The following is a 12,783-nucleotide window of genomic DNA, read 5'->3' on the forward strand; positions in this document are numbered from 1 at the left end:
TGTAATGATTGAAATCCATCAAACTACTTTAAAATTCGTGCGGCCACTAATAATTCTTTGAAGTTTTCAACCCGATAATTAATGATAAGGGTAAAATGGGTATGAAATGATAAATTATTTCTTGATTGTCCAAATTGGATAAGTAAAAGTGGACATCTAATTTTAGTATACATGATAAGTAAAAATAGACCGAGGGAGTATACTTTGGACCAAAAAAGGGCCTGTAATAATTTATTTATTTTTTAAATTGAGGCAACAGCTTTGAAAAGGATAAATTGTAAATCTTGTCTTTCATCATCGAAAATACTGTTGGTGCGATTTAGTGTGGTAAAGAACCTTAGTTAAATGCTGAATAATGACATGAAGACACTAACGATAAAGAAATGACACATTTTTAATGGCCTACGTCTTCATGTATGCATAATTCCCTAGATTCCGTCTTCTCTCTAGTTTCTACCCAACTCACTCAGATGAAATTTTAGAACCACCATCAAATCTAGATGTGATTACTTTAGACTTCTGAAGAGCAAGAACGATTGTATCTTCCATGGCGATACTCAGTAATCATCAAAGTGTTTTGAGAAATACCTCAGGGGTAAACTCTGAGGGCTGGTTATAATATGAAAGGATGACCTCATGAAGATTGAGGACCTATCCATCACCAACCAGGGGATCCATGCCATTGTGAAGGTACATAATTCTAACCACCAATGGTACTTTAGTGCTATTTATGCTAGTAATACTTTCTCTGAAAGGAAAATTCTTTGGGATCAACTCTGCGATTTTTCTAATACTATAACTGGTAGCTGGCTAGTGGGAGGTGACTTCAATGAAATCCTTAAAGCCTCTGATAAATTTGTATGTGCGTTTTGACCATTTTACCCCTGCTGATCCATTTTCGAGACTAGGAGCGAGTCTAGTGAAAAATTAAGGAGTTAGAATCCTTAAATGAAGGAATTTGACCAATAGTTAACTTTTGGGTAAAACAACCTTTTTCGAATTTTCGTCGATTCCATGAGGTTCGGAGGGTCGATTATGACCTAGTGGGGTGGATGGTTCGGTTCCCGAGATGTTTGATTGTATTTTGTGTATTTGTATGAAAACTTGTTTTATTTCTTTTGGGGTTTGACTTACTAAATTAGACATCTGTTGAGAATTTCGAGGCCATGGGTGAGTTGAGACTTAGGGTTTCACCCAAATTGGGGGTTTTTGTCTATATTCTAATTTGAAAGGTCTAAAGTGGTTAGAAACATATAAATTGGAGGATTATGATTGTTGGGACTGAGGATAGGATAAATTCACCCTTAAATGATGGTTTTTCCCTTTTGGATGATTAGGGGTATTTTGGGTATTATTTCCCAAATATTGATTCTTATTTGATTAGATGGTTTGTTGCTTACTTAGCATTGTATTGCTAGACTTTGAGCGTTTCGAGGCGTTACAGAAGGGAAAAGCTCCAGCGGAGTAGTTGTGTTCATTCCAGCTCTGCATCTGAGGTAGATTATGGCTTACTTGAGTTAGACTTTGATTAGTAGCTTGTATATGTAGTAGAATTGACAGGAGAAAGAATGATTAGGCTTTCGTGCATGAAGTCCGGTTGGTTATTACTTAGGTTGATATGACTTCTGATTATGTGGGCTTGTCGCCATTTCTTTATGTATTGAACATGAGGTGTATTTGTTGTGAATTGGAAGGAAAGGGTTAATATGTACTCTTCTTGATATGTGAGATAGCTTGTATGTTCATGCTGTTGTTGAGTTGATTATCTGATCTTGATATGACTTGTGGCATGAGGACTTGTATTCATTGACACTGATATTATTGATTGATCATGCTTCATATTGAGTTCTAGACTTGAACCACGTTGGGACTCATCTTGTGATCGGATATATATAGGGCACATTTAACTGGGGGTGAGGATGTTGCCTAGTTATGAGCTCGTGATCCGAGGTCAGTTTTCGAGTGAGTGGTACATGGACACTGTGGGTCCCCTGCAGGTTATGACTATTATGCGAACAATGCCCTTAGCATGTTTGTACGGTTGAGATACTATCATGGATTGAATTGTATTTAACTTATCTTATTCTTGTGATGTATTGTTGATTAGTTGATGATTGAATCTTGATACTGTGGTATTGTTGTCTTTGTTGTGCCTATCTGCCTATTTTGTTGGTTTTACAAATGTATGCATGATACTAATCTTAGTCGGCCTATGATATCTACCGGTACATAGTGTTTGTACTGATACTACCTTGATGCACCTTTTTATGAGTGCAGATTGCGTTCCACAGACTTCTTCCAGACCTCACAATTAGCTTGAGGCTATTTCCCGTTCAGATCAGAGGGTGAGCTCCTATCTGTGCCATGCCGCCTGAAGATCTTTCCTTATTGATGTCTATTTCATTTCTAGACACTTATACTATTCCATACAATTATTTATTCTTAGACAGCTTTGTGTTTTAGAATTCTTGTACGATGACTTTCAGATCTTTAGGGTTGTAATAGCTTAGATTTTCACACTTTTATCTTATTATGGCATGGCTAGACAGTTTATGGTTTAGCTTCATTGTTATTAATTTATAAATGGGTTATTGATTAAATAATTTACTAAGGGGATGGTTTGCCCACCAGGGGGGTTAGTGGGGGTGACATCATGACGGGTTGGGTCATGACAAAGTTGGTATCAGAGCCAAGGGTTCGTTGATCTCGTTGTACAAGGACATGTCTAGTAGAGTCTTGCAGATCGGTACGGAGACGTCTGTACTTATCTTCGAGAGGCTATGGGACACTAGAAAAATTCAAATTTTTTCTTTCTTTCGCGCTACTTGATTCCAATTGGTATCTGGATGATTCAATTTGGTATCTAACTTTTCATTCTATTTCTCACAGATGGTGAGGACTCGTGCGAGGGCAGCTGTTGATGAGGTACCCTAGCTGTCCGCTGGGCCTGCAGCTCGTGGACGAGGCCAGGTCAGAGGTCGTGGTCGTGGTACAGGCCGGGAAACAACACCAGCTAGGGGTGGGACTCCTGCGGCTGGTCAGGTTCGTGCTAGATCCCCCGCGCCTTAGGTAGCTCCAGATGAGGCAGCAGAGTTTGCAGCAACACCAGCTCAGCTAGACAAATATGGCTACTCCAGTGTTGTCAGATGTTATGGTTCGAGTGTTGAACCTGTTGAACGGTTTGACTGAGGCAGGTGTGTTACCAGCTGCTCCAGATGGCTAGGGTGTGAGATTAGGTGATCCGGCTCCGGACAGGGTTCGTTCCCTAGGGGCACAGCATCTTTGCAGCTATGGATCCATGTATGGATGAGGCTCCAGGACCTAAGGTATTTCTTAGACCAATTGCAAGGCCGGTGATGACCGGTGAGGAGCATGATTTGTTTTGGAGGTTTATTAAGATAAAACCTCCAGTTTTCTATGGCACTGAGATTAAGGATGCTTATGAGTTCATTATTGACTGTCACGAGAGCCTCCATAAGTTGGGGGCAGTTAAGAAGCATGGTGTTGAGTTTGTGACCTTTCAGCTCTTAGGTGATGCCTGTTACAGTTCGCATTTCACGGGAGGGGTTAGTGCTCGGAAAGCTACTAAGAACTTGTTGGTGCTCTTTCGGAATTATTTTGAAAAAGAGTCGCCACCTAATTTTTAGGAAATAGGAAAACCAAGGGTTAAGGATTTATTCAAACTCCGTGAAAGATCCTTCGTAATCCAAAGTTCTAGGTAAGGGTTCTGGTGATCCCCTAGGGAAGGTGTTAGAGACCCTAGTATTAAGGATCCGTACTATACGGTTAACCTTTGAATTCCAGTGTGTGACTATCTGCATGAACTGTTTATTTAGTATTTATTTTCCACGTTATAAAAGATTTTCATTGCTTGCATATAAAAAAAAATGATTATATCCCCTTTATAAATAGGATAGTTTAGGTTTGGATTTATAATATCCCGGTAAGAATAGGCTCCTTTTATGTATAAGAATAATGTATTTTGTTTGTAAAATATCAAAATATTTTGGTGGATGCATATGTACGTATATATTGGTATATAACATCTTTTTCTTGTTCATGTTTCAATCACACACTTTATCTCAGGTCCATCCATATAGTGCGTTGGAACGCCTTGTCCTAAATTCTTGTATTTACGAACGTATTCCACTCATTTTGAATAAGTTCGGCTTTATATATATAAAATGGTTTTTCTATTACTCTTGAAACCGTGTATTCATATTTACACAAAAAATGCTTACTTTTTGTTTTTTTAGGTGGGTTTGAGCCCAAATTGCCTTTTTTTCCTCCTTCCAAAATTAGATGGGGTCGTGGCCCAAAACAGTATATTTTCAGGTGGGCTTTGGCCCAAAATTGCTTAACTTCAAATTATCTTTTTCCGAAAAAACTTGCTTTAGCTTATGAAGTGGAATTCCATAAAAACTGGTTCGAATTTTAAAAGAAATACCGTATCATTTTTGCACTTTGAAATCCTTTGTTTTCGTTTAACTTATCAAAACCATTTGTTGTTCTTTTCAAGTCTTTCAAATCATTATGTTTAATCCGTGTTTCGAAAATTATCTAGGGATCTAAAGTCGACTAAACGGTATATGCACTATTTGCCTAAGATGTCTAGTTCAAATGATAAGGATTCCACTATAATACACTGTTTCTTACAAGTTTTGTACAAATACAATACAATCAATCATAAAGTAAAACAAGTAAATAAGAAACAAGTTAGGCTAGGGGCGTACCAAGCCCCTAGTTAACCATTTTTACCCATGGCTGGGCATTCAACACGTTCTCGTACATATTAGCTTCCCTTTAACGATTACTGACTGTTCATGTTTTGAAAGAATTGACCTGTTGGGCCTTGGTCCAACATGTTTAGCGTCGACCAGGCCCAAGTGGCCTTTTTTTGAGTGCAATCGGGTCAAGAATGGACTTGGAGCCTTTTCTGTGTTTCCAAACTTAAACTCAGCCACATATAAGACAATATTAAGTTAAAAATTGAAATGAAAACTCAACCTTAAGGCTAAGTCTAAATTTTTGAACTAAACCTTATCTCAAGTATAGAAACTCAGAATTAGGTTTTTTTCTTCTCCTTCTTTTTTTCTCTCCCTTTCCCTTGAAATTGAGGGTTTTATTTAAAGAACCTAAAAAGACAGAAACCCTAATCCCCAATCGATGTGGGACAAATCATTTTTTTCTGAAACTATGCTTTAATCTAAAATGAATGACTCAGATTAATGCGAAATAGCGATGAAGGGCTAGATTTTAGCCTATCTATCCTCAATCCAATCGGCTCTTGACGAACCAATGAGATTCAAGGATTTGTCCAGGTCAAAACGAAGCTAATTAAGGCAAGTGTACTGGTATCAACGTAAACAATGGAAAAGCAAGAGAGAGAGAGGATTTGATTTTACCTTCTAAGGCAGCGTTTTGTGAGAATGGGAGGAGAGAGACTAGTTTGCATTAATTGCTACTCGTTTTGGCTATGCTAGGACTGACACGCCTGAAATGTTGCCATTTCCGGCAACCGTGACGTGTGAAGGGAGAAGGGATGGGGCGGAGGCGCTAGGGTTATGAGAAACCCTGAAGGCAAACGACCCCTTTCATTTGGCTGAGACTTGGCCATTTAAACTTGTTTCTTGTTAGGCCAGGTCGCGGTCCTTATTGGATCGGGCCCGACCGATTTTCAGAAATAAAAGGGGGCGGCCCAAATGCTATATACATATATATATATATATATATATACGTTATACACGGATATACATGTTTATTTATGTATATATGTATATCGGGAAAAATACGTAATTTTACTAAATAGGAAAAAAAATAAAATCTTACTAGTTAAATCATTTCAAATATAGCCATAATTTGATAAATTAATCAATTAATGGCTAATTGCATAAATAGACTCGATTTTGCGAATATGGCCTTAATTGGAATTAGTCCATGAAACTGGTCATTTCAATTTGAGCCTTAATCGACTAATCAATTGATTATTTAGATTGTAGCCATAACTAAACACATAATAAGTAATTTTTTAAACATAACCACAATTAAACATCTAATTAGTCACGATTATATTTTACAAATCACAAAAATGTAAATTGATCATGTAGGAATTAAAGTTTGAGGTAAAATCATTATTGATTTAGTTAGTCAGATTTCTTGAATTAAACGAGAAAGTAAAAATGCTTGTTAATTGATTTTAACAATTAAATAAATAATTGTTTTTGAATTATTCCCTTGATTGGTTTTAACAAATGTCTCATAAATGTGTAAATTAATTTTCCACGTGATTTATAGTTTTATAGAAATTATTTTTCCAAATGAAAATGGCGAAATATTATCCAAATAATTTTTGTAAAATCATCTTGATTTTGTAGAAAAATACATATTTCACCCTGTTTAATATCCAAGGACTATGAGAAATTAAAATAACTTATGGGAGGTCAAAAATTAGGTGTCAACAACTACCCCTTCGATGTTCGGGGATGGCAAGACCATCCCTGAGCAACGAAATTTGACTAACCCTAATTTTTTACTGCTCCAATGCATGTTACCCCCCATTTTTATGCGATTTTTAGATATGTGGGCCAGACCCTGGCTTCTGGGTTTCCTACATACCTCGGGCTGTACGAGAATTTAGGCTACTTGTAGTTTGACTCAGACTAAATACTTTGAGTGATTTGAAGGAAAGTCCTAAGATCTTCAGTGTTGTGACCAAAATATCTCCGGACGGCTATTAGAATGTGACCGACTCTCTGGTCTCGAGCCCGCCTACATATCCCTGGTTTCTAGGAATCAGGTCACATGTAGTTTGACTCGCTGAAGAAGGGTATATCCCTTATGCGCAGAATACCTTCGGATTTCTCGGTGTGTATCCGATAGGTCGCGATTTTTAATAAAGAAAGCAAATAAAAAATAAAATTGTAGCTGAGTCCGAGATCGGATGGCTTCCAAATCCTGGCCGGAGAGCTTGACTCTTATGAGCACCCTATCTTGACCGGCTGCGTAAGAAAAAGTTTCACGCTTGCTCCACAATTTGTCAGGATCTGCTTCAGCAGGCAGACTCTTTTTTGGCGGCTGTGTGCATGTTTCCTGATTTTGATAGCATTGCAACTATTCTTCGTGGTATTTGAACGAATGTCCCTTTTGGCTATTTGAATGAATGAATGACTCTTTTGGCAGTTTGTATGAATGAATGGCCCTTTTGGTAGTTTAAATTAATGGCCTTTTTGGCTGTTTGAATTAATGGCCCTTTTGGCAGTTTGAATGAATGGCCCTTTTAGCTGTTTGAATGAATGGCCTTTTTGACAGTTTGAATGAATGACCCTTTTGGCAGCTTAAATGAATGGTCCTTTTGGCAATTTTGAATGAATGAATGGCCCTTTTGGCATTTTGAATGGCCCTTTTGGCTGTTTGAATGAATGGCCCTTCTGGCAGTTTGAATGAATGGCCCTTTTGGCAGTTTGTATGAATGAATGGCCCTTTTGGTAGTTTGAATGAATGAATGGCCCTTTTGGCATGAAGATGACAGATATGGCCCTTGCGGCTAGATAAGTGAATTAATAGCCCTTTTAGTAGTTTGAATGAATGGCTCGACAGTTTGAATGAATGGCCCTTTTGGGTGTTTGAACGAATGGCCCTTCTGGCAGTTTGTATGAATAAATGGCCCTTTTGGTAGTTCGAATGAATGAATGACCCTTTTAGTAGTTTGAATGAATGAATGGCCCTTTTGTCATAAAGATGACAGATATGGCCCTTTGGCAGTTTGAATGAATGGCCCTTTTGGCGCTTTTTGAATGAATAGCTCTTTTGGCTGTTTGAATGAATGGCCCTTCTGGCAGTTTGTATGAATGGCCCTTTTAGCAGTTTGTATGAATGGATGGACCTTTTGGTAGTTTGAACGAATGGTCCTTCTGGCAGTTTGAACGAATGAATGGCCCTTTTAGCATGAAGATGACAGATATGGTCCTTGCGGCTAGATAATCTTTCTTTCATCCGTTGTATTGGCTGTGACCCTTGTGGTCGGATGTCCCTCTCGTCATTTGTCGTGACCCTTTTGGTCGAATATGTCTTCCTCGTTCATTTGTCTCGTTGACCTTTTGGTCGGATATGTCATTTTTGCCTTTGTCATAACCCTTTTGGTCGAATGCATCTTTATGCTCATCCACCATGACCCTTTTGGTGATATGTCTCTGTCATTTGTTCTATTTATGACCCTTGTGGTCAGATACGACTTTGTCGTTCATTCTTTGTATGACCCTTTTGGTCAAAGATGTTTCAGTCCATTCATTTCATGACGCTCATAGTTAGAGATGCTCTTTTCCTTTTATTCCGTTCTGACCTTTTTGGCCCTGTGACGCCTGGTTGAGTTTGCTTTTTTCCTTTGTTGTGGGTAACTCGCTTGATGACGTATCTGTCTCTCTGTTTAAAATAGCCTGCATTCACATAAAAATTGTTAGTTCCCTAAGAGGCCGATTAGCGTCGTTGTCCTCCCGTCTGGTGTCTTGTCATGATGCTCCTTTGAATCCTCTTGGACTCGATATTTCGAGAGATGGTTTCTAGAGCACTCTTATGCTAATTTTTTGAAAAATTAGAAATAAAGTTATGAAATGCGTGTTGTTTTCTTTGAAAATTTTTGTTTCATTTTAGATGTCATGACATGTGTTTTTCGAATGAGATCTTCCAATCTTTCAGGAGATCTTGTTGCTAAGCCCCTGAACTGGTGGAATTTTTGAGATCTTTCTCAAAAATCCTGCCCTAATTTCAGGTCTTGATTCGATTGACTCTTGTGTCATCTTGCGGTGCGGGATTTTTTTAGGTTCCCTAAAAAATTTTGTCCCACTGTATGGCTTGGGCTTGTCATCTTCTTTGCTGATTTGCTTCTGACAGGAATTTTTAAGGTCTTCTCAAAAATTCTGCCCTAGTGTAGGGTTGATGTTGGTTGATTCTTGCGTCGATCCTTATATTCTGATCTTGTTGATTCCTCCTAACTTTATGTCTTTAAGGCTTCCTAAGGGTTTCTTGGGTTTTTCTTTTGTGATGACCGATCTTGAAAGCATCATGCGTATCCTGTCGCAGCAAGAAATCAAGTCGAGGATAGTTCAGAAAAAATAATAATTGAGTTTTGGTTTTTACTAATGATGCGACTGGGTCCGATATGGACTGACTACGTATCCCACTTGTGGGGAAGTCAGGTCATCGCGTAGTTCATTACATGGATGATTGTTTTTTCCTATTCTATTAAAAAAGTACGATTACAAACAAAAGATACGATTACAGGGAAATGATAATGTGATTACAAGCAAATCGAGTCCTAAATGTAGTATCTCTTAAGTGCGTTTGCATTGATAGTTTTGTGCTATTCTTGTCCATCCATCTCGGCTAAGACCGCGACTCCTCCTGAGAGTACTTTTCTGACCAAGTATGGTCCTTGCTAGTTCAGCGCAAATTTCCCTTTGTATTCTTCTTGGTGAGGGAAGACTCGCTTGAGTACAAGTTGCCCAATTTGGAAGAGTCGGGTTCTGACCCGTTTGTTGAAAGCTCAGGACATTCTCTGTCTGTATAGCTATCCGTGGCATACTGCCACCATTCTTTTTTCGTCGATCTTGGCCAACTGCTCGTAGTGATTTCTTACCCATTCTGCATTATTCAGTGCTACTTCTTGGATGATCCTGAGTGAAGGGATTTCTACTTCTGCGGGTACGACCGCTTCTGTGCCATAAACAAGAAGATATGGGGTTGCTCCAGTAGATGTCCGAGTGGTCGTTTTGTACTCTAATAAAGCATAAGGCAGCTATTTGTGCCAATTCTTGTAGTTATCGATCATATTTCGCAAGATCCTTTTGATGTTCTTATTGGTAGCCTCTACGGCTCCATTCATCTGTAGGCAGTAGAGTTCCGGTGAGTTATCTTGAATTGTTCACAAATGTCTTTCATCAAATGGCTGTTCAAATTTGCTCCATTGTCTGTTATGATGGACTCGGGCAGACCAAAGCGGCATATGAGATTGTTTTTTACGAAGTCAGCCACGACTTTCTTGGTCACTGATTTGGAAGAAGTTGCTTCCACCCACTTGGTGAAGTAGTCGATGGCGACTAAGATGAAACGAGTCCATTGGATGCCGATGGCTCAATGGGTCCGATGACGTCCATCCCCAATGCCACAAATGGCCAAGGAGAGCTCATTGCATGTAGTTCTGTCTAAGGAAACTTGATTAAGTCTCCGTATATCTGACATTGATGGCATTTTTGCACAAATATACAGGTGTCATGCTCCATGGTCATGTAATAGTATCCCGTCCTCAAGATCTTGTTAGTCAGGGCAAATCCATTCATGTGAGGTTCGCGTGCTCCTGTGTGTACCTCTTTCAGCAATTTTATGGCCTCTTTGGTGTCCACACATTTGAGTAACCTAAGGTCAGGTGTTTTTTTGTACAACACTTCTTTGTTCAAGAAGAATCCATTGGCTAGTCTCCTAATGGTTTTCTTCTGATTTTCTGAGCTTTCTGGAGGATACTCTCCTTTCTCCAAGTATGCCTTGATGTCAGCGTACCATGGTTTGCCATCTGGCTCGGCCTCAACGTGAGCGCAGTGAGCTTGTTCTTCTTTTAGAGTGATCTCTAGCGGATCAATGTGGGTACTCTCGGGGTGCTGAATCATGGAGGCTATTGTAGCTAATGCGTTAGCAAACTCGTTTTGAGCCCTCGGAGTATGCTTGAGATCAACGCTTTTGAATCTTTCGTACAGTCTATGTACCATGTTTACATATGGTAGTATTTTCTCATTATTAGTTCCCTAATTTCCTTTCACTTGATTGATGAGCAAGTCGGAATCTCAGATTACCAACAACTCTTGTATGTCCATGTCCAAAGCCATTCTGAGGCCGAGAATACATGCTTCGTATTCGGCCATGTTGTTGGTACACCTGAAGTTGAGTTTTGCGGCCATCGGATAGTATTGTCTTGTTTCTGATATCAACACTGCTCTGATGCCGGAACCTTTATAGTTGACTGCTCTGTCGAAGAACAGTCTCCATCCCGAGTAGGGCTCGACCACCTCTTATTCCATAGCCATTACTTCCTCGTCTGGGAAGAAAGTCTGTAATGGTTTGAGTTTATCATCGATGAGACTTTCCGCCAACAAGTTGACAGGGCTATGAATCGCCCAATGTAGTTCAGCCTTCCCAAGAAGCTCATGACTTCTTTCTTGGTTTTGGGAGGCGGCAGTTCCTAAATTGCCTTGATTTTCGTAGGATCTAACTCAATGCCTCTTCGGCTAACTATGAAACCTAACAGTTTACCCGCGGGCACTCCAAACGCGCACTTCGTCGGGTTTAACTTCAGGCTGAACTTGCGAAGCCTGTCGAAGAACTTACGCAGGTGCGTGGTATGCTCTGAGCTTTCCTTTGACTTTATGATAACATCGTCCACATAGACTTCGATCTCTCGATGCATCATGTCATGAAACAGGGTAGTCATGGCTCTCATATATGTGGCGCCGGCATTCTTGAGGCCGAACGACATTACCCGGTAATGGTAGACTCCCTAAGGGATGATGAAGTCTTCTCAGTGTCTTCTTCACTCATAAGTATCTAATGGTACCCGGCAAAATAATCCACAAAAGACTGCAACTCGTGCTTGGCGCAGTTGTCTATGAGAATATGGATGTTCGGAAGGGGAAAGTTATCTTTTGGACTGGCTCGGTTGAGATCCCGGTATTCGGATTTTTCTGTCCTTCTTGGGTACTAGCACTATGTTGGCCAACCAAGTGGGGTAGGACGTCACCTCTACTATCCCGGATTCGAGCTGTTTTTCCACTTCATCCTTAATCCTGATACTCATATCCTGCTTAAATATCTGGGTCTTTTGCTTGACCGGCGCGAAGCATACTTTTATGGGCGATATGTGGGCCACTATTTCAGTGCTCAATCCTGAAATATCAGCGTATGACTAGGTCAAGACGTCCACGTATTTCTTTAACAGAGCTATAAGCTATTCTTTTCGTGGTGCTTCTAAGTGAGCATTGATTCGTGTTTCTTTGACATTTTCTTTGTCACCGATGTTGATCACCTCGGTTTTGTCCATGTTTGGATTTTTCTTATCTTCCAATTCTTCCAGCTCTTTTACCAAGCCCTCTGGCATCATCGTCTCTTCGTCATACTCCTCGTACTCTTGTTCGCTATTCTACTCGTTCATTTTAAGACATGTCATGACATTTTCGGTTGTTTTATTACTGTTTTTACTGAAAAGGCGAGGCGAATTAAAGTTAGGTTTCATTATTGTTCATTATGCATGGTTACAGGGAAAGTTTTATTATTATTAGTAAAAAAAATATTTTCTGTGTAAATCGAGGCTTTCATTGATTCGAAAGTAATTGATTACAAACTACGGTCCTGACCTGGAACAATGTCGGACCATTCCTATTTTTTAACATTACTAGATGATTTTTGAAAAGGTAGCGATCGTTTGGGCCTCGGCCGATGTCGTCATTTTAGCAAAAGGATTTAAAAGAAGCCCACCTCTCTACCGAGGAGCCCAGAGGGGAGTAGAGGTCCAATTGTCCAAATGCTCTCCGACTTTAGGCTGCATATGGTAGGCATCTCTTGGCATTTTTTGATGATCCCTCCCCCCCTCGAAACAAAGCCCCGGGCCCCCTTGCTTTTTTTCCTTCCTACATAAATCCTTTGGGAAAAGACCGGCAAACCCCAAAAAGGGAGGAGATTTCCCCTTTTGTCTCTCCGATGGCTTTTGGAGCTCGGGTTTTGAGCATACCCCAAAAAGAAGTAGTG

Source organism: Lycium ferocissimum, chromosome 11 (genome assembly GCF_029784015.1).
Source record: "Lycium ferocissimum isolate CSIRO_LF1 chromosome 11, AGI_CSIRO_Lferr_CH_V1, whole genome shotgun sequence".
Taxonomy (NCBI): domain Eukaryota; kingdom Viridiplantae; phylum Streptophyta; class Magnoliopsida; order Solanales; family Solanaceae; genus Lycium; species Lycium ferocissimum.